At 30.2% G+C, this 24471-nt stretch overlaps 1 protein-coding gene across 1 annotated transcript in view; it reads left to right on the forward strand.

The window, feature by feature from the left end:
• The window catches only part of LOC130448639 (uncharacterized), a 112437-nt gene that overhangs the window by 12175 nt on the left and 75791 nt on the right, over positions 1 to 24471 (forward strand). Inside the window, exon 2 of the mRNA XM_056786088.1 lies at positions 7264 to 7330. The gene's annotated coding sequence lies outside the window, so the exon portion shown is untranslated. The remainder of the gene's footprint in view (positions 1 to 7263; positions 7331 to 24471) is intronic.

Consider the following 24471-nt stretch of genomic DNA (forward strand, 5'->3'; position numbering starts at 1 on the left):
TATATCTCACAACCAGGTGTATTCAACAGGAAATTTCTTCATCTTAGTTGGCACTAGTAGATATTTGAAAATTATAGAAAATTTAACAATTTCCACAAACCACCAATTTTTTCCAAATATGATGCTAATAGTGTGGAACTTGAATATCTATAAATAATGACATATGTTTCATATTCGGTTATAAAGACTAATCCTAATTCCAATCCAATTAATATTACAACAGATTAAGTCTATTTTGATGAACCCTCAGTTCTTTCTCTCTATAAAGCCTATGATGCCCCCTGTTTGTTTCCAAAGTATCTTTTTCATATTTATAAGGTCTTCTTAGGTTCAATATTTTCCAAAATTTACAGTTTCTTCTTTTACATGATTTGTGTTATCTTCTAGAGACAGATGGAATAGTTCACCATTTTCTTGACAGTCTTTCTGCTTATTTCCAAAATCCTCTCATTGTTTACTTGTCTTCTGCTACACTCGTTTGCAAGTATACGTCGTTTATATTATTTCTTATGTAAGCTTCATTTATTTTTTTATTTTTATGTTACTCGTTTCCTCTCCTTATTTTATATCACCTATAATGCTTCTTCCTCTCAGTACCTTCCAAAAGTATCATTCAAATTTCTCTGAATATACATATTTCAAAATACTCATTTACACTCTGCTTTCCTTTTATTAGCAATAATTTTTCACGTATCCATTATTCATGCTTCTTTCGTAACACAAACTCTTTATCTATTCACTTCTGCTTTTCCAACAGTTTTATAATTTATTGTTTTTTAAGAAACTTCTTCACTAGTTACTAGACATTCAAATATTTGTACTGCAATATAAATTTATATCTTCAATATTCTGCTATCTTTCACCGTTAGACAGTTTCTTTTCTCCTTCTTCTTCGAAATTATGTTATATTATTTAAAATTATTCTTGTCGATGTAATTGAGATTGATTTAATGTATTCATTCATTGATAGTTCAGAAACCATTTAGCTAATATTATTTTCAGTGGAATATTAGTATATTACTGAAAGTTTCCTCATGAAATATTCCTGGTAATAAACATTTAATTATGGAAAAAAAATGGAAATTAGTTGGTAATAACTTTAGCAGTAAACAACTTTCCTATACGGTATAATTTATTCATTCAACGTTTTAATTTCACTTTAGAGCAAATACGTTGGAAGAATAAATAATTTTAACTCATATTTTCGTCTTTTTTTGATAAGTTACTGAAATCAGTTTGTCAAAAACAACTTGAAATCTAATTTTATCTATAATCACAGCCACCTATTACACATTGAAGTGAGTTTTCTGTCTACCAATAACTCAAATTCGATATAATGTTATAAAAGTGCTGGTCATTTCATTTCACTTCTGATCCACTGAATATAAAAAAATGGGTAGATAGTTTGATTTTCCGATGTAATTTCCATTAATGTTTCTCCAAGTATTTGAATCAATCTTCAAAAGAAGATTGTTCAAAATTGGAAAACTACTGATATATCACACACATTGGGTTTTGTAAACATCTAGCGCCAAAGTATCTTGAATTTTCTCAGCGGTGATGAACCACTCCTTTATAAGCATTTTGGTCTCTATATCAAAGTTATTGATCTGTAACCACTCAATTGTTACAAATATTGCAAAAAAAATTTTCTTTGTTTTATCTATTCCCACTATCTAGGTACACACATAGTGTGTATAAAGTCGTTCATGAAAGTCATAATTAATTTGCTTCACCTTCTCCTTATATAGGGAATGAGCAGATATTTCCAAAAAATAAAATTAGCCAATCGAAGAAGTGACTCCATCCAACTTAACTTTTTCGAAATTACAGTGACTCACAGCACAGTACTGTAACTTCTACAATGGAACTAACAAAAAATATAAATTTTTTGACAGGGCTGTAATTGATGGATTGACAGAAAATTGTCAATATTAGGCTTGAGTTTTGTAAGAAATGACCACAAACTATCCGTTTTGTGATATTCAATCTGCTTTTTTTTGATAAAAAGTTTATAACGGCACTAAAGCTTTTTAGACACTATATGACTAGGGAGACGCTTTCATAAGCTTTTGCTTAGTCCATGATATTTTTCAGGTATTTCTTCCTGCAACCAAAATTTTTGATACCCTCTTTTTAAATGTCACTTTTAACTCCTCATTAGTGCTAGCTCCCCTTGTAATATCACAGTCTCCACTGCCGTTTTATGATCTATAGTGGTATTTCCAGCGACATAATATCTTATCTGATTTAAAAATCATCAAATGTTGAAAAGTTGACTGAATATATTCATCGAGACATTCTACCTGTGACAAATAATGTCCTTCGTGAATTTCAATTCACCAAGAAAAGCTGAAATCACACTCTTTGTTTTAATTGATTCTGTCCTCTTGTAATTGTAGAATGAGGTTATTAAATTTTTTGAACAAATCTGTCAAAAACGCGATGTCTGCTTCAAAATAGATCAGGCTTCCTTTTAAATCAGGATGTTCACTTTCCACAAGGTCTAAAACTGATTCGAAGCATGCACCTTTCGACAATCAGCATTCTTCGGTATGTAAAATAAGTGTGTAATCAATGCATTGCTTCTTATTTTGTTGACAGCATTAATCACAATCACAATTTCGAAAGCACGGAAAATATATAACTGCATTCAAAAACTTCTTGAGTCTTTTATGTAAAAACGATTTCTGCTTATTTTTGATAAACTGTTGACAAGTTATTTGGATAATTTGCTTTACCACCAAAACTAAATGGTCTTTCAAAATTACATAAACCGAATATACCAATGCCTCCAATAGTGTCATGTCTCCTTTCTACAAATTATCCAAATACCTTGCCAACAGTTTATCAAACATCAAAACTCATTTAGCGCAAGCATTTTTGGATTCAGTACATATTCCCCACAATTCTAAAATCATATGTCTAGACGTTGTCCCAATGTACACAAATATTCCTAATGATCTCATAACACACGTATTGAAAATAGATGTTGAAAATTGAAAAATAGATGAATTCAACCAAACAACATACATCACTCAGCTATGACGAATTTCTAGAAGGTATGATGCTTATACGAGAATAAACAGTGAATTTTCAAGAATAAGTGGCCATTAATGATAGAAGCATGAAAATTGGTATATTGGGCAGATCGGGAGCCCCTCGAAATTCGCCATAGGAGGGGCAGGGGGGTCGATTTTTGAGGTTACACCCCCCTTCCCGTGAAAAAGTCAGGTGAGCAATTTTGACGTTCTTAGGGTCTATTTTACATATTTTGACCCTCCTGAACATGAACATGTTATTACTTTCAAGTTCCGACCTCGAGAAATGCTTCAAATTTCAAATCGAAAATTTGCCCATTTTCCTATTTTTGTAAAAAATACGTCAAAATTCCGGTTTTTCTTCAATAGACCCAATATATTTCCCAGGATCTGATTTTCAATACGATATTCGAATAGCAGAGGTCAAATATGACATTTTAACGTATATATGAGCTCGATATGTCGAGGTGAGGGGAGGAAACAGAAGGTACCGCAAGTTGTCTAGTTTCGAGGATTTTTCATGTTTTTTATACGTTTTTTGAATATTTTCTTCTCTATACAAAATGTGAGGTATTTTGAAGCATTAAAAATAGTAGATATGGTGCCTAGAGACATCGAACAATGAGCCTATTCGTTATTGAGCCTTCCCCTCCCTTTCAGAAAATTGACCCCTGCGTCCATCCCCTAGTTTAAAAGCTTCACACTTACAAGCTTGAAACATTGCATTATAATGAAATAAATTCCCTGAATATAAATAAGATATATGTAGGTAATATTTTTCGTGTAAATACCGAAGAAACAAGGCTCTACGTTCAATACATATACTTATTACAATATAAGATTTATATTGTAATAAATAATGTATTTGTAATTTTTGCGTGTAGTGGGTACGTAGTAAAAATTAAATACTGAACTCACATAGTTTCATAAAATATAAATATTCTCATACAGCAAGTCGGTTGGAAGATATTTATTTCCATCTAATTTCCATTTTTCGTTTATAATAAATTGTAAAAAAATAGTATATAAAATAGAACTGTATGCATGTAACAAATAGACAGTTAGGTACATACTATTTGATATTCCAGAAACAAATGTATAACGCTTAGCCTTGACATTCGTATTTATATTGGTGAAGAATCAAACAAGTTAATGCAAGATTGCAAGCACATCACCACAAGTCGTATTAATTTGCACGTCTGAACAAGTGTTTTAGACGGCACTCGGCGGCTGGCGCGGTAACTCGACGCGTTGTACTCAATAATATTGAATATGTAAGTTTTTACACGTAACAGTCGCTAAGCTTCATGGAATATTATCTGCCTATATTGATAGGAGAAGTCAAGCCAACATTTTAGTTCGACCTCCGTCGAGTGTCCCGTGGATCCCTGGTGGTCCATCGGGACCACTTTGGTAATTACTGCATTAAACTATTTACTGGTAGCACTATTTCATTATCAGGCGTTAAATTTTAACCACAATATAAGACGGTAAATATCTGGTTATTTAAAAGTACCAATACCTATTCTCTCAAGACTAATGATTATACAATAATTCAGTTTCCCATGTGACGTCTCGTTTCTGAGTTATAGGTCTATGAAGTTGAGAAATCAGAACTTATATTTAAGTATATTTTCTAATTTATACATTCGAACATTATGAATTTTTAATGGATGATTACGTATATCCATGTAGTGTGTTTGACGCAATAAATAATTCTACACTACTATCTGAAAAAATCCAATGTATTCAATACAGGCGAATGTGGTGTCTATGCAAATGGGCCTTCCCGACCAATTAACCTCCATCGTGCATGAGCCATATGTCTCTGCGGATGTTTAGAGAAATATCACATCATGAAAATATCCAAATCATTTTGGAGAAATTATAAGTATCGCTAACCATTCAGGTTGATATAAAAAAAATTGGATCTACTAAATTATTAGCGGCTATACCTGCCACATATTAGCACAAAATCGATTTTGACTCTATGTTCGAGGTGAAGATTTCAATCTGTCCATAAAAGTAAATTATGGAAATTAATAAAACAGTCCCATATGAAACCAGCATAATCAGTAGAAAGTACTTTTGCAACAAATGTATTATCAACTCTTTGTTTATCTAGAAACCAACGAGCGTAGGTCAGTCTTACTTGATAATCCTCTGCTTCCATGGCATGCACTTTTTGATTGTGAAAGAGGTAAAGAAGCTGCTCCTGGAAAATCCTATAAATAGTTGTCGTTGATACGTTACATTGTAGTGACATTTTGCGTACGCTAGTTGTGGGATCAGCATCAACTGCATCTAATGCATTTTGCTCTAAAGCTGGTATTCGTAAAGTTCGTTGTTGACTTTCTCTACCTTTTTTTGTTAGGACACTTCTTAAAATATCATTTTAAAATAATTGAAATTAGTATCATCAATTTATGTAGACAAACTTGTTTCCCGTACCCTAACAAAAGTTCCACAGTTGGTTATAATTCTTCGCAAAAAAGTGTTCCGTATACAATCCTCTGGCTTCTGACGAGTTACAAGAAGCCAAATCATACATCAAATGCATGTCGGCATATTCACTAAAGGTAAATTGTACCATATTGAAACTTTAAATACGATGGGATGATTATTGATGACAGATTTTGGGAAGAATGACAGCAATCTGATATTGAGTCACTTGCAATTTTTAATTGAATATCATGTAGTAGCTTATGTGATAGTAGACTACTAGATGAAAAATAATTATTAATCTCTTTTCCTTATGCCAATAATCTTCGCTAGTGTGTAGTACAAATGTTTATTTATTCAATCATTGGTTTTCCAAGAAATGTTTAATTGTGTTTGAATATTCCTGTAAATATTTTCAATAAATCATTGGCCTTCAGAAAGCAGTGTGGAATTATATATTCCAACAAACATATAACAAGGAGCTACGTCATCATCCATTGAAAATTCATAATGTATAATTTAGAAAACGTACTGGAATGAGTTCTGATTTCGCAACTTTAAAGGCTTATAGCTCCGAAACGAGCGATCGTATGAGAAATTTTTTTTATATCGCAACATTATTTTCACGTCATCTACTCACTCCGAAATTTCTTTGATCAAGTCTCGGATCACCCTGTTTATCAGCAGAACCTGGTGGTCATAGTGATTACGTTGTTAACGATGCTAAATATTGTACCGCGACCTTTTCAGTATCACCTACCCATGTATTACACGAATTTAAACGGCATATTGCTTGCCGGGTAGGTATGGAAAATATTTTGATATAATTTTTATTTACAACCTAATTGAAAACAATTATTATCCTTTCATATTCACTTTGTAAGCTTATGTGTTGTGTGGTTGAAATGAAATAGAAACAATTATCAAGGTTAGTGGAGACATTAATCTGTTTTTATAAATTCATAGCTAGGAATGTTACTGGAGAGAAAAGCAATTTATTTGGTCTCCCATATACTACAAATGAATTATTAAATTGTAAAGACTAAAGACGAAAAAGTCGTGATGTAAGATTTAATGCAATTACAAAAAGCTCTTGTAATTCATGTTATTCTCAAACAATCATTTTTGTGTGTATAAATACAGAAATACCAATATTTCTAGTCAAATGAGCTAGAAACAAATGAAAAAATAAATATATAATTTTCACATTAATAATATGTAAACGTATATGTAACTGTAGTTTACGTAGAACAATTTATAAATATTTTATCAACGTTTTCTGCCCTCGTATCAAAATATCTTGATGTCGAAATTAAACCAAACCGTAGAACCTATTTAATTCGCTATTTATTCCAAATTTGGGTTTAGTATGACTTTATTAATTCTGGAAGTTCCAATGATATATGAGTATTTATTCATATTTTTCAATCATAATAAGCTTAAGTGCTTTTGGTACGATATATCATTCGATATTGACTATGTCATCTACAGGTTACAGTTAATATATCCACATGAATATGTATGTTTACATTAGTAACGGTGTTATTTTAACTCCCAATCTATGTTAAGATTGGAGATTCATTCCAAGAGTTTTATTTATCGATTGATATCTACATACTTTTGGCAGGAGTGACAGATATTTTCTATTATTCCATAAAATTCAATAATACAATTTCCACGAGTTTCCAATATTCTCAAACCATTTTTATTGGATTAATTCTGAAGCTGAGCATATTATTAATAGGTAGACAAATCATTGACGTGATAATTTTTATTACAGATTTTTGGATAATTCCCTAGATATCTGAGAAAGTGAGAATAAAACCAAAGTTTTTTGGAGCATATTGGTAAGTTTTTGATTGTATATATTTGACTTCATTTACAACAAGTGATTTGTCATATTTGCGCGTCGGTACAAAAATATGTTGCTTCACATTTGTTATACGGGTAGAGCTAATTTGGATCATTATATTTACTATTCATTATAAAGAATAAAATTTTTCTAGTATCTTCTGAGTTCGTTTTTCTATTTGTCACTCTACTTTCATCAACTCTAGTAATCAATCCTTTTTTTCTCTATGTTAATATCAATCCATCAATCTTCTGATCTATTTTATTTTATTGTTACTTCTTTGTTATTATGTTTACATTTCATTCAATACTTCATTTCTATCAATTCTTTTCCTTGCTATTGCCAGTTTTATTGTCTCTGCAGTGTACCTCAAATTTCTAAAATGTTTATCTATCTTCCATACAAATAAACATCAGCGACAATTTGCAATGATACGAATTAAACGTTAACAGTTGCGTTTCCAAATATCGATTCATTTTCAATTCTAAAGTTTGTACCCCTACATAAATAGTGTATATTTTCTATCCCCAAGAACAAATTAATTTAGTCGTTATAAGTTCGACACGTTCTTGGACTGCGAAATGTTAACGGTTCCATATCGACCTTGGTGTTACCTTCATCATAAGACGATGCCAAAAACTAAAGGCGCGGAGTCGAGAATGGAACACTTATCTTCAGTGATGAATTCCGGTACTGCCTACATATCAATAGGGTAAAAAAGAGACCCTAATTTTTTTTGAACGGTATATATTATTTGAGTTCAGGTCACCTTCACTATTCATATAAAAATGAGGTTGAATGAATCACATAGATACAAGGAAATATAAATCAAATCGATACTTTCATCAAATGTGAATTACATCTGATTTTTTACCGCATCATAATTAAAAATCCAACTTTTCAGTAGAATAATACTCTATCTTTTACGTTCAAATTTATCTCTTAGACATAATCGGTAGAAGTTTAAGTACTTTACAATGTATTCTCAAACTCTTTGGATTTTTGACTTGAGATAGAGCTTGTATAGAATGTGATAACCCAGGAGGATATTGATCACTTGATATATGAGTATGCATAGTCGGATCTTTTAATCCATTATTGAAAAGTTAACACAAACTTATAGTCACCCGATTGCAATGAAATTTAAATCATTTACATATTACGACCACACTGATATGTGTCAAATATTATTGAAATAAAATAAGCTGCTGTTTTTATGTCAAGGGTTAAACATTTTGATTGTCGCTTTCACTTACTGTTATTAGTTGGAAATAGAATATTGTTCAAGGAGTATATCATGGTAGTTAAGTGATAAGGTGATAAATATTATATTTAGTACATAATTAAAGGAAATTTTGGATCTCCTCAGTAATATATTCCAATCATTCCAATCATTCTGACATTTCTGTTTTTTTTTGGTATGCAGACGTAGACATGAGAAGTTTTTCCGATTTCTCTGGCAGTAACTTTGAATCTATCAATTTTGCTTTCTCCTCAATTTTTTCTGGTATTCATGATTTATATACATACATAATTTGATGTAGGTATAACGATTCTATGACTATGATCTAAACTAGACATAGACGTAAAATGTGCAGGAAAGTATATTTCGAATACCAATTTATATGTGCGCATTTTTTGGGATCAAACACCAAATAAATTTGTTCTAGCAAATCATAAAATAAATATGAATTATTATATGATACAACCATGGTCTGCGGCCCGGTTTATTTCAAAAGATTCGAATATTTTCATATAAATATTTGAATTTCTAAGTAATTGATTAAATGGTAAATGAATTGATTGAATGAGAAGTATGATATTTGGTTCAAGTTTGGTTACATAATATGAAAATTCTGACGATAAGATCGTCCTTATAATGTTATGACAATTTCAATTTTATTCATACATCACAAAAGTGACGTCATGCGGTGAATAATAAAGTATTGTCTAGTAGTACATAATAGCTATTTATTTCACGACAGATATGTATAATACACATTTTATACTACTGTATGTATAGTAATGTATTTTCTGTAATAATATTTTCTCTCTTTCTACTTTTATTCGATTAAAAATCATCCTTCAGAAAAAGAAATGTAATTATGATGAGAGTTGTGTATTCTAAGAATGTAATTTCGAAAACATTATTTTAACAACAGTAATAATTGATTGCTTGAAATCTATTATTGAAAATTCAATTCTCAATTACGCTACATCTTATATATAGGAACATTTTTTTTAATTAGAATTGTTGAAAAAATTGTAGAATCTGCTCGGCTCTGACGGTACTAAGTCTTATTGGAGCTTTAGTTGCTCAATACCCTTGAAAAATTTCAAGAATTGAGGGCATAAGTATACACGTTTCATAAAGCAGTATCAAGATATTCTCAAGGGATAAAAGACGTTGTCTACAATAAAATCGAAGTAGAAAATATTTTTTCAAAAAGTTTTGCACTGTTTTGGTTAACAGATATTGATAGTAGAGTACCTTGTAATTTGAAGAGAAGATGGAAAAAAGTGAAACACGCAAGTCGAGGATGGGCTTGATAAATATTTTGGAAACTGTACTAGTGAAAAACTGGTTAATTGAAATCTGAGAAAGTGCAAATTGTGGAAGTTTTGAGCATCTTACACAACTGAGGGGTTTCGATTTTTAATGATCATTTGAGTATGAGGAAGTTTTCTGTAGGATGGATGCAATTTATAAAAATAAATCACTAGTGCAACCTCACTTAAGATATGGAGTTTTTCAAGCTCAAAATGAGCAGCTTCGTGAAACGAAACGTAGATCCACCATAACATACCAGAGATTATATTAATAATACACCAATGTATTTGATCAATAGAAAATGTTTTTGTACCAATACTTTGCCAGGGTATTCATTTTCAGTTTTTGTGCCAAGAACCCATAAATTGTGCTTGCTTCAATGATAAAATCATCCAAAATACAAATATCTATGTTCACGACCCCGACAGAAAACATTTTTTATGAGGGATGAAAAACTTGAGACTTTTAACAAATTTATAGAGTTTAAATGCCACTACGATAAAAAATTGTGTTTCTATCAAAAAGACACTTACTGATCCGCCCTCTTCAGATGAAGTTGTATGTAATTCACTCTTCAGTAGTGATATGAAGTATGAAGTATATGAGACTTGGAATAATTATGAGTTTTGAGTAGAATATCTCGTGGAATGTTAATGTGTAAGTTTATATTTTGTACTCGAATACCACTCTTAATATTACTACGAAATGTTTGTTTCCATCTCTAAGATTTAAAATTATATTCACTCAAAAAGCTATCTATAAATGACATTCATATTTACTATAATAGTTTAAATTTAGAGGAATATTACAAAAAAACGCCAAATGCATAAAACGTAGCACTTTTTCCTGCAAATTTCATACTAAAACGAGTGACTAAAAGTGAGGAGATTTGTTGTTTGTAGTGTTAGATGCGACTTGATTCAATTTTTCGTATATTGTAAGTAATTTGCAAGCTATTCACAAAAAAAGTTATGAAAATCACGTATAATTTTAAAACAGGAATGGATGAAATGGATGTTTTTATTTGAAAATCTTATTAAAGGGTCAAAAGAAGCCAGTTCAGAACCAAGCAACTTGAACAGATAATTAAAATGCGAAATCAATGTTTAAAAATCGACTTCAGTATAATCTCAGGTATTTGGAAGTGATATTTTGAGTTGTGAAAATAAAATAAATTGGATCGAAGCCAAAGAATTAGCGTAGTTATTGCAGGACGTTTATTCCACAACTTATTTCGCAACAACAATAGATTAGTATTATGGACTTTTCTTCAAGCTATGCTGTTAATGACTTAACATCCACACCCTTTATATCTCTCTTTCTAGCAAGATGTCTGCTTTAGCTATGTTGGATTTTACTTAGAAAATACTGATGGTCGGAAAGAGAGATTGTTTTCGAATGCGCTCATACTTGTCAATTTTTAATGTAATTCCATTAGAAATAAGTAGTGGGTATAAAGAAATGTGGAGAAATTTAATAAAAAGAGGTAATAAAACTGTGTGCGAGTATAAATAACACTTAAATTAGCTACCAAAGGAATAATTTGCCCTAGATTATATGTACCTAATAAAAACAATATAAAAGACGGATAAAAGCGTAGTTAGAGGGCATATGAGTGAATTCCACGAGCTAACTGAAGATCTCATGAAATATAGACTAAATAACTGTTTATTTGGACATTGAATCACGTAAATAGCAATTGATCATAAAAAATATGAACATATCTTGTAAACGTTGCGTCCTACAACTTTCAGAAAAAATTCTAACGACACTGGAGAAAATGTACGTATTTATTGTTAGAATCCTATCGTTAAGTGGTGGGGGAGATATATATTTGTTATTAAAATTTTTCGAAGGCATGACCTATATTCATAAACTCAACTGGAAGGTCACTAAAGGTAGTTATAAGAAACAGACAACTACAAAAATCTAATTATTGGAAACTCTATGTGTAATTATATATACAGAAAAATTATATATATATATATATATATATATATATATATATATATATATATATATATATATATATATATATATATAATTTTTCTGTGAAATATTTAATGCAGTTTGCTGTAGTAGCATATCAACTAATTATCACTGACAGTGATTTCAAATATTTTAATTAGACCATTCTGTCTATGAAAAAATGATAATTTGTGCAATTCATCAATTCTCCTAGCAACCATTCCGTTGATACCGCGGGTGTTATATGTTTTGAAGCGTGATATATTTTAGAAGGATTAATAAACCTTTAAATGAAAATTATGAAATACCTAAAATGAAATGCTATTGCTGAATTTTTACTTGTTGTTTCTCTGTCAGGACAAATTGAATTACCCAATCTCGCTTTGAATTTATATGCTTGAAGTCAATCTCAATGAGACTTTGAAAAAAAAATCAATATCTTTCGAACGAGAAGAGATATCAGTTTCTACTCTACACAGAAAAATAATTTTACTAATGTTACATTATTATTTTCTAAATTTCCCCAAAAAATAAAAATAAAAAAAAATGTTCAATATCAATCCGTCTGTCAATTGAAATATCAAATGTCCAGGTTCCATTTGAATTCAGAAACATACTTTCGATGTCGGAATTAACATATATTGTTAGTTTTCTTTGCAATTAATTTTCATGCAGTTAGATTTAGTGCAAAGCTATAAGATATACCGTTTTCCAGGTAAGTCCAGTCGCAGCCCTGTATATCGTATACACCAATTATTTTTATTTTTAACTATACTCTTCAGGTGAAGTGTTGAATCAAAAATTTTGATAAATATTGTATAGTCAAAATACGGAATCTAGAGAACCAGGGAAAATATATCATGCATTTTTCTAATTACAGCTCCAAATTTATGGCATATATATATATATATATATATATATATATATATATATATATATATATATATATATATATATGTATATATGTATATATACAGTGCTTTTCAGATAAAAGTATCCACCTTTAATAACTTTTGTAATACTCGTGTTTAGAAAAAATCCAAAAACACGTCAATTTATGTTGGAAGAGGCAAGCATTATGGCTTATTTAAACTTACTGGAAAAGCCACCCCCTCACCCCTAGCAGCATCCCCTTTATTTTTTTAAATTACTTTTCATATTTTTTATGTAAAATTTGGATACTCCTCTTTGAGCTGATTTCAAAAATGTATAATACTTGTAGGTTAAAGTGGTTAGTTTATGAGATAAACAATTTTTCTTTTAAGAGCACAAATTTTACTTATTATTTACTTTCACCTTATTTGCCTGTACTAAAATGGGTTGTACAACAGTTCAAACTCTTTAATCTTTTTAACTGTGCTATTTATTATGAAGTTACAATAAGTGTTCAAAATTAGTACCATTCACTTCCATACAATGGTATAATCATTCATTTAGGTAGAAGGGGGCAGATGATGGAGTGGCCACCTAGGTCACCGGATTTAACACCCCTAGACTTCTTTTTATGGGGGTATTCAAAAACAAAAGTTTATGCTACCCAACCAGAATCTCTGGATGATTTACGAGAGAGGATAGAAAATGAATGTCGACAATTAAATCCAGCCGTATTAAGCAATGTCAGAGAGGCATTTCAAAATAGATTATACCATTGTATGGAAGTGAATGGTACTAATTTTGAACACTTATTGTAACTTCATAATAAATAGCACAGTTAAAAAGATTAAAGAGTTTGAACTGTTGTACAACCCATTTTAGTACAGGCAAATAAGGTGAAAGTAAATAATAAGTAAAATTTGTGCTCTTAAAAGAAAAATTGTTTATCTCATAAACTAACCACTTTAACCTACAAGTATTATACATTTTTCAAATCAGCTCAAAGAGGAGTATCCAAATTTTACATAAAAAATATGAAAAGTAATTTAAAAAAATAAAGGGGATGCTGCTAGGGGTGAGGGGGTGGCTTTTCCAGTAAGTTTAAATAAGCCATAATGCTTGCCCCTTCCAACATAAATTGACGTGTTTTTGGATTTTTTCTAAATACCAGTATTATAAAAGTTATTAAAGGTGGATACTTTTATCTGAAAAGCACTGTATATATAAATATATATAATATATATATATATATATATATATATATATATATATATATATATATATATTGGTATACATTTTCTTGTGCAGCTTTTCACACTAGTTATAACACTTTGTCCTATAATAACATCTGTTAATGGCCTACCTCTCGTTTTTCATTCCATCTTTTCTTCGTGTGGATATTTAAAAAAATGTTTTTGTATCTATTATGTTAAAAATAGCACTAGCTTCCATTTTGCACAAAACCACACAAACTCTTTCACAGTATTTTGTTCATCTCATTTTAAACCAGACTGTCGCGAAAAATAAAGCTATTTATTTATTTATATATATTTGCTATATTTATTCCTCGAGATTTCAGCTGTACAAACAGCAACATATGTTTATAACTTTTTTCAATTTAATGGGTATGGATTGAGACCAGTTGTATAACATATATTGCAATGACTAAAGCCTTAGATCTAAGAATCATTGGAAGGAATATCTAAATAGAAAGTTCAAGAAGTTCGAAATATAGTAAAAGTCACCTTTCATCAAGTCGCATCCATACTTTTAAAGTTAATTTTCATCAAAATTAATATCATTTTAGGATGATCATTTTCTCTTCTTAAAGCCAAAGTTGCTTCATATATTAAGCACGTAATTCAATTGGTTGTGTAAACAAAACAGAACGAACAAGAGAAGGGTTAGATAATATGAGAAAATGTACCCTTTATCTACATGTTGGAGATAAAAAACAATTTTATGATATAACTACACCAACTGATAATTGAAATGTACAATAAAATGAGCATAAAACAAAGTAACGTTTCGGAATCCCAGTAATAAATACTTTTGTCTGGATACTATATCACGAAGGATTTAAGAACTAAACAATCAGAAAAAGATATTGCTGTCTGCATCTTGTATGGGGTATATCATGATGAGTTGAATAGAAATATTTATCAGAATATCAGTTTATTACTATTCCAACTAATACCGGAAGCTGGTATATAATTAATAATGAAGTTCAATATATCTTTATTAAGAATATTATGCGTTCAAGTTGTTCCAATCCACACTTACTTCATTTTTTTGGAAATTGTGACAGTTACAGCACTTGACTCAATAACTCTTGGATCTCACATAATCTTTTTCTAAAAAAGACATTTTTCTTGAACAGTGTCCCAAATGTTTCAGACATATTTTACTAATTCTGGATCTCAACTTTCTTAAAAATTGAAATTCTTGGAACTCCTTTAACACGTGATATTTGAATGGAATTTAAGATTTCAAAAATGTAATAGAAACTGATAATAATACTTGAACTGAAATGAGCTCCACGGAAAAATCACGTATACAGAAATTTGCACCAGCTTTTTTCGATACATGTACATAATATTTATATTGCAAAGATGTTGAATAAGACTTCGGGGCAATTCCTCTTCTAGAAATGTGAACTATTTCATAAGCTTCCCAATATTACCACCGCCGAGAATTGGATTTGCAAATGACAATACTTATAATGCCTTCATATGTTATCATAAAACTTGTGAAACATGAAACGTTCTCAAAGTTTTATTGCATTATGAAATTCTCAAAATCACTATCAAGTTCATAGTAATTTGGGTTATGCACTTTGACAGAACCATCACTCCAATACGTGATACTCAATTTAATCTGAAATAAAATTACAAAACTGAATAGTAATTGATCATAACTTGTCAACGTCTTCTTCCGAATTTTTCCGTATGCTTTTTTGGGTGTAGGATCGGGACTAATGTCTCTATGTCTAAATTTGGTTTTCAAATGAACTGATTGCAACACTCCGTGGCGTGGTTCGAAACTCCATTGTTCAAAATTATTTTATACATGATTTAGGACTTTTCGTTGAACAAATATAATATTGATATTTTTTCAAATGAAATATTACAATTTGAAAGTGAGTATATGGTCTGGAAGTTTACTCGTTGGATGAAAATGCTGAATAATTAATAACTTGATTTACGTAGCTGGTCGATTTTAAATTGAAATTATCTGAATTATATTGTAATGGTATTAAGTGACTGTGTCATATATTTCTTGATGCGAAAGAAGACATTAACAAATTCACTCCAATTCCCACTACAAAGCACATGAGGGTAATGAAGCACTTATCTTTTTAGGAAATGTTATTTTGAAAATGTACATTTTCTTGAAACATAGTATGCAGAGTAAATAATATATGATCCGGTATGTTGATGTGATAAAGAAATACTTATGAATAACTGATGATAATATCACTAATTGTTACTTTAATTTTTTCTATTAATATGAACTGAAATGATTGATTGGAATTCTTGGAAATAAAATGACAGATATATTTATATTCCATATTTAGCATGGCAATGAATCTTATCTGTTGAAATTATGTTGTTTATAAGAAATCTATTTAACAATTTCACCCAAAAAAAATTAGATTAATTTGTTAGTGTGCATACAGAAAAAGATTCGATAAAACCATATTTGAACGTATCTTGGAGCTGACCCGCCACGCTGTTAGCTGTTTTATCGCCCGCGCGCAGTAGCAATTATGCCGCCGCGCCGTACGACTACAGTGAGTTTTGTCTAAAAAAGTATAATTATATAACATCTTAAGGAAGACAAAATATTTATCTCAACTAGATAGCTATTATTCTGGTTTATTGCGTGAATCTACTGAATATACTTAAATATTTAGTTTTCCTTAACTTTTTGCTTGTTACACATTTTCATATGTTTTACGTGATGTCTTAATTTTAGATATTTTCTTGTAAAAATCAATTTAAGACAATTTTCACATATTATTTTAAACTGATTTTCATAGAAAAGAGACTAAAAATCAAGAGAAACTATTATGAAAAACTTTTGAAATGAAAACATTTATCTAAAAAAATTATCTTGCCATTATACTTGCCAAATCTTTTATCAACTTTCTTATATACAAACCGTCTGGGAATTTTGTGTTTAATTGAAACTATAGCTCCATGATTTGTATTTGATTGAGAATCGTTATTCTCATATGGTTTTTGACAATTTTCAATTTTGGAAAGATGTTCCACCAGAGTGAAATGAAACGGGCAGTGTAAGTAATAAGCGCTGTCGCTGTGTTCGGAAATGAAATTATTTTATTGGTAAAACGATGGTTGATTCCTCTTTAAGTTTCTGATTTAAATATTCACAATGTTTCCTTATCTCGTCATTAGAAAGTTATTATTACGAAAGGCAAACGTGTCAGTAAATATTTTAACCTGTCGAATCTATTTGTTAGGGAAGTTATTGACTGATCTAGGATTCTTGAATAAAACTCTACATATAATTTTGAAGTCTACGTTTCCCTATTTTCTGACTTGCTTGAGAATTTCATTGAAGAGCCTGCTGTTTTTCTTCTTTTAATTCCTTTTCCCGTTTCTGCTGTTGAGAGTATGTATAAATTTTGAACTGTATTCGAAAACTAATTGGATATTTTATGAGCTTGAACCAAACTTCTCCTATTGATTATTGCAAAAACTATTATTGTGATAAGTAATAAACGTAGATTAGTACTCACTATAACTACGATTTCTTAGCACTTCTGTTTTATATTGACGGATGCTTGAATTGAAATCGCAGTTGACAAGTTCAAATATTACTAATTATAATTATGCCAAGATACATCTCAAAAACACTATGAATAAAATTATTGCAATTTACCATCGTCTCTTCATCCATTGCTATCGTCTCTCCATCCATGTCCATAATACTGTTCGAATCCATACAAGTACCTAGGTACCTAGCCTACAAACTCAGAAGGAAGCTTAGAGGGGAGAACCGTAATCTCGCCAATCCTACTTTTCAAAGAATACTTGGGGCGCGACCAAGTAACCGACCACATTTGAAATAGTATTTGAATTTAATTGACGCCAACAGATGACGGTGGGTATTGAGACAATAACTTGAATCACGTGATGAATCGCACAATATGCTGCCTCCCTCCCGTGTTCAATACACGCTTTGCATGATCGCTTCCGACGGGCCTGTCTTTGAGCAAAATCTGCTGAATCTATTACTTTTCTAAAAAAATTCACTCCACAGATATTACATATTAATAAACGATTTTTTGAAGATATCGTGCCATTCTTGAAAGTACTATTATGAAATTCAGTCATCCCCAATATAAGTTTGACTTCTCATCACTGTTTTCTGGATATCGAAATAATATGTATTTTTTAATGTCAAAAACATAATGTAACGTTTCACGGGAGAGGTTTGTCAATAAGTCAAGTAATATTTAACTCTTATTAGTACTCTAGAAGAACTATTTTATATTTAGCATCATATACGTTGCCTGGCGACTGGAGATTGGAGACAATTTTAATCACTATGTATCACTCCAGATACATATGAAATTTATTCAAATCTTGGATATTACAAAACTTTGGTGGAAACTTCGAATATGTATTCATGAGGGACTTTAGAAACAACTGCTGCACTACTATGAACAAATGTCAAAAACAATTCCGATTGAAGTTTATGAATCAAATCAATCAAAATCAAGTTTTTTGTGAGAAAAAATCTTATTATGTTACTATAGCTATGATTGGAAAAATATATATATCATATATATATCATAAGCTTAACTACATTTTGAAATAGGATCTCTGGCATAGTTCTCGTTAACATTGGTCCAAAAAAGAAAAATGCAAACTTATGTTTTGTAAGACTATTTCAATAATTTGTTACTTCCATTAAATGTTTAGGAAACATGGGAAGCAAAACTATGACTGGTTCCTTTAAATTTATGAAGAAACTAGAAGTATCCAAATTAATTAGTGATTGTTAAAGAAGTCAATTTCACTAAAAACATGTTAATCAAAAATCAAACTGCATTATAAAATTCCTAGTTCTGATCACTTTGAACTGCTATTCCACTGAAATCATTATCGTAAAATTTTGATAGCTGAGTAATTTGGCATGAAAGTAAACGAAAAAGGACAATGAACCCTTGATATTTATTTTCGTAATCAAACCAATATGTCCTATCATTTGTTTGCCCTTCTTATTATCAAGAATAAATGAAAATACTTAAGCAGAATGCAAATTACGACGACACGCGAAGTACGGATCAACATTCAAAACATTTGTATAATGGTAAGGCCAGTCAGAACCAGAAGTAGGGGACACAAATCTCAAAGTATTCTACACATTAATTTGGATTGGCTATATTTTCTATATACAAGTTCCATTTTTTATCTTACAAATATTTCACGACATGTTGTCAACTGTGATAAGCAGACTTACACTGTCTTGGATTCCTCCTCATAACCTAATAACGGTTCAAATTTATTAGACAAGCGCCAAATTCAAATAGAATCACAGTGATTCCTATCCAATAGAAAGGTAAACTGAGAAATATGAAAAATAAATATATCTAGGAAGAACGGGAAGTGAAGTATCTGGGTATGACCCAGAATAGCAATCTTCTTTGGAATGAACCCAAAGATGCTCCCGCGTACTTTGAGGGGTGTACAGAATATCGAATGTCGAAGAGGAAACAACTAAGGAAACTGCGGATACAGACGTGTATATAAACTTATACTTGTGTCCAGCAGAAAATCATTACTGACTTATATCCAGTGCACATGAGGAGTTCTCAGTATTGTTAGTGATTCAAAACATAAACATCTTGAGAGAATAAAAATTCTCCTGAAGTCATCGACTTCAGATTCTAAAGAGAAGGGGGTGAATCACTGGAGCGGTTAATTTTTGTATGCACCGAGACAGTAGTCACGGGTTTAAAGATCTGTAGCATATATGTTCACCCAGATCTAGCAAAAAGGGAGACAGGTTGCAGTACGCGAGCGATCTCATCAGTATAAGTACAAGATTTTTCAATTCATCATGAAAGAATAATGATTTCAATTAATTTTCGCTCATCTATTAATAGGTTGCTGAATAAACTTTGTACCAAAATATACTCGCAGATATGCAGCTTATTCACTATCATAAAAAAACAACAATGATTATTTGAAGGTCGAAAAAACTAGTAAACTAGTAAACTGAAAGACCAAACAATATTCATTAATCAAATGTAGCTACCTATATAAGTATAGATAAGAAAACAAATTAATTTGGAACATGTTAGTCGGCTTGTTATGTTTATATTCAAGAATTTTTCTTATATCTTTTTTAATTATAGTGACGCAGTCGTCACTTCTATTGTAACACCATTTCCGAAGAAATCACTTTGTCTATTTCTCAGATCTAATCTATTATATTCAAGAAATAGCATTTCATTTTGGAATTCTTTCTTATTGATTCTGCTACTGATACCAGAGGCAGTAGAAAAAAATATTTTGAATACCCACATTTATGGTAATATATTTCTAATAATCACTGATAAATATAATAATACCCGGAGTCTAATAACAAAGAAGCACAATATTGCATACACATTGAAGAAATTCAACAAGAATTAAAGAAAAAAATGGAAAATCAATATGCTATTGAATTGAATTGAATGAAAGAAAATGCAGTAATAAAAAATCTCTCTTCTTCGTGGAATGTCAAATTCCAACAAGCCTCTTTCAACAATCATTCAATATGATTTCTCAAAAAATATCGTTCATTTATCTATGTTTCATTCTAATTGAAAATATATTGTCTTTATTCCTAAATTTTTTAACCAATAATTTCTCTTCGAACGCAGATTTTTCATAATTCTTAGAGAAGTTTTGTACAATTTGTATCTTTCATGAAAATCAAGTTGATATTTATGCAAAGAAGCTATCTTTTTTTATAAATAAAGTCAATACAATTTTCTTCACTTCTTTGTTTTCTCACATTTGTTGTTCAGTTATTACTACAATGATTCCATCCTTTCGTTGCTTGAAAAATCTATCGTTTAAGCATTTCATTTCTAGCTTCGCTTATATTCTCACACTAAAGCCTGAAGAATACTATTATAACATTCGTGTACATAACTTCACATATATTTAAAACCAAGGCTTTCATATAACGAATTGACAAGACTTCGATGCCATTTTTATGACACTAATTAAATTTCTTATCGCCTATTATTACGATATTAACAACTTTGTGAGCTAGAATCACAAGACAATATTAAGAGAAAAAAAGTATATCTCAACTTAAATAAATCACAGTCTGCATAACATTTTTTGAGGATTATCGATTTTAATCCTGTTTAAGAAAGAGTTGAGATAATTTGATATTTTTATAAATACAGGAAAGTTAACCAAAGTTTTTATTTCCAAACAAAAATTATATTTTTGCGTCATAGATTAATAATGTTATATTTAGGTTTAATCATGGTTTATACACATTAGATTTCAAATAAAATGTGGAGAAATCGAAGGGAAACAACAAATAAATGCCTCTTTCCAAATATAAACTAGTTGAAGTGAGAAAGAGGCAAATTTATTTATTTTAGTTTTTGGAAGTGACTATACAACATAAGCGACAGCTTTGATCAAGGGCACTATTTAAAAAAAAAATGAAAACGTACCAACCGATTGGCATATTATACTGATCATATGTTTTTATTGTTAATAATAAATAATCTCCACTGTGGGATCAGGAGTACAGAACGTTGTTCAGTTCTTGTCGACGTCAATGATAAAAGTGCCTTTTCGCGTAGAAATGTAGACCGGAAACTACCGTCCTCATCTACTAAATAAAAACTGTGAGTATTTCGTTTACGCGTTGCGTCTGATGAAACAAAAGTTATGAAGTATTATTAGTGCGCTAAGATTCCAATGTCAGTCGTCAAAATTTAAGCATATCATTATTATATATTATATATTATATATTATATATTATATATTATATATTATATATTATATATTATATATTATATATTATATATTATATATTATACAGTATTATATAGTGAAATTCTCTGCAGACATTCTAAGCGATCGATGATCACCCAAAATTAGCTTGTAATCCTTTCCTCGTAGAAGTTATAAATTTATAAATGATAGAAGAAAAATCATACTAATTATCAATGTTATGATAATATATTCGTCATAAAAAATCAATTCAAATAAAAATTAAATCACTGTGTTAACATTCGAAGGAAAGGATCGAACATCAAAGCATTATTGTATACGAGTTTATGGTTATCATAGCCTAGCCATCCATAATTTTTCGGACGGCGAGCAAATAGAGAAGGGGAAACTTAAAGTGAAATATTGAGTTGAAAGTATATATTTGATTCAAGTATACAACAATAGGAAAAGTTTAGAATATTTTATCAGTAGGAATGCGGCAAAATTAATCTTAAAGTGTACTATCTCTAATATGTTTCGCGCTTTCATCGTCGTGGAATTAATTAGTTTAGGATTGTGGTGTGCTGTAGAATTTTATTATCGTTTTACAAAAACATTTAATTTATAATTTTTAGAAGTCAATCTTCAAATTGATTTCTAAGCTCTTGAAATGGTTTTGAAATCATGCCATGTTTGTAGAAAGTCTTTGTTAACTAATTTATGAACATTTTCTTTGTGGGAATATATTCAATTCGAATATTCATTTTTGAAATTAGTTAATATAACGTTTTTATCATACAATAATAAATTCAACAGTACGCCACAATCCTAAGCTAATAAATTTTCCAAAATATATGATTTCTCCTTTTAACTCTGTACATTATTTCGAAGTTCAATATTTCTAAAAAATAAAACAACTATTTTCCTGGCTAATGCCTCGACCAATATTAAATTACATCTCCTCTGAAAAGCGTAACATTCATCGACTTTTTGTCGATATCAAAATTCGCAGTCCGCTCATCTCAAGGATTGTATTAAAGTAGTATTTTTCCTGTTGGTTTTTCTTCTGAAGTTAACTATACAAGCCTGTTTCCGTCGATATATTCTAGATGTTCGTACCATTTTTTATTTCATTGCTTATCCAATCTTTCTATATATGACATCTTTGTTATTCTGATATATTTTCTAGAGTTTGTTACATATTTTTGATCCATCCGCACTACTTGCATAAAAAAACTTGCTGCTTCAGTTATCAGACATCTTAGATCTCTTACTGGATGTTTAAGATTAAGTTTTTTGAAGATATTTTCAAGAGCAGCTCTTAGCATGCTTATGAACTTGTTTTCACTAATCGTCATTGGTTCCAGCATTTATAATGCAACCTATACACAATATCTATGGCACTTTATTTACTATAATAACTATTATGACGTAGAATATAAATGAACTAAGCTTAGTCTGTTAGTTGTTTTGATATTTAACCTCTGCTTGGTTTTACTATCCTTCTCTTTGATATGTTTAGGGTATCGAAAAGTTGACTTTTTCGAACGCCCATTTCTTTTAATTTGTTTCATATGAATTGGCTTCAGTATTTAATCTATTTCTTTCCAACCATTGTTGGTTTTCCTTTTTTAAAGTGTGTTTTTCCATAGTTGCGGTTTGTTGGTTCAGTTTATATCAGTAGTTTTGTGGTTGTATATATATATATATATATATATATATATATATATATATATATATATATATATATATATATATATATATACATATATATATGACCAATACTTTCCTGATAGCACTTTTGCCTTTTCTTGAAGACGGGAGAAAGATTCTTTTCTAAAAATTTGTGAGGGATCAAATATCTTATTATATATTATACTTCAAGATGTTCTATTACCTCGGTGCCTGCATTATTCGCTTGGAAAACTATTAGTTACTGGCACTCTTCTTCTTTCCAGTTTCTTCATTTTCCTGGATATCTCTTCTTCAGTAATTGTTGACTGATAGTTTTGTCGTTTTTTATAGGTATTGGATCGTCCGACTACATAGTTCTTTGAACTAGTTCTCCTATACTATATTTCATTTATTTGTACACATTCGTTCTCTAGTTCATTTTTAATTTCAAAATTTTTCCGAACATGTTACTTGTAAACTCAACCTAGATTGTCATTTACACGCTTTTATTCTAGATTTTATCCTAATTTCTATAATTCCAAATTATTTTCATGTTATAGGTTGGTAAAGTAGTTTACATCTTACATTTTTTTGTTTTATCCTTGACAGAATCAAGTTTTAGTGTTGATTGTTTTGATGTTAGCTTTTCTCTTGAATATGGATAATTAATCGGCTGCCATTAGTATACAGTATTTATTTTTATTCTAAGACTCCTCCACTTCACATTTTACTGTGTTTCTTCCAAGGTCTTCGTAGGTATATTTTTGCATGGAATTGTTGTTCAGTCTATTAGTAGCTCAATCCAAGAACCTTATTCTCTATCTGGTCTCTCTTCCTGAGGTGATAATGAATGAATAAACTCAATCAATCCAACAACTTTCACAGGTAAAGATTAACTGGCTTTATGTTACTACTAAATTGTATAAATGAATATAAATACGAATATGAATAGAGGCATAGGTGCTTAGTTTTTTGTGATGTCATTTTTGGATAATGCTTAGTTGTTCTAAGCAATGAATTTTCACTAATTTAGACTGAAACACTGAAATACTTGTGAATGAACATATGGTAATTATAGTATTAAAT

The sequence above is a fragment of the Diorhabda sublineata genome, chromosome 9, assembly GCF_026230105.1.
Source record: "Diorhabda sublineata isolate icDioSubl1.1 chromosome 9, icDioSubl1.1, whole genome shotgun sequence".
Taxonomy (NCBI): Eukaryota; Metazoa; Arthropoda; class Insecta; order Coleoptera; family Chrysomelidae; genus Diorhabda; species Diorhabda sublineata.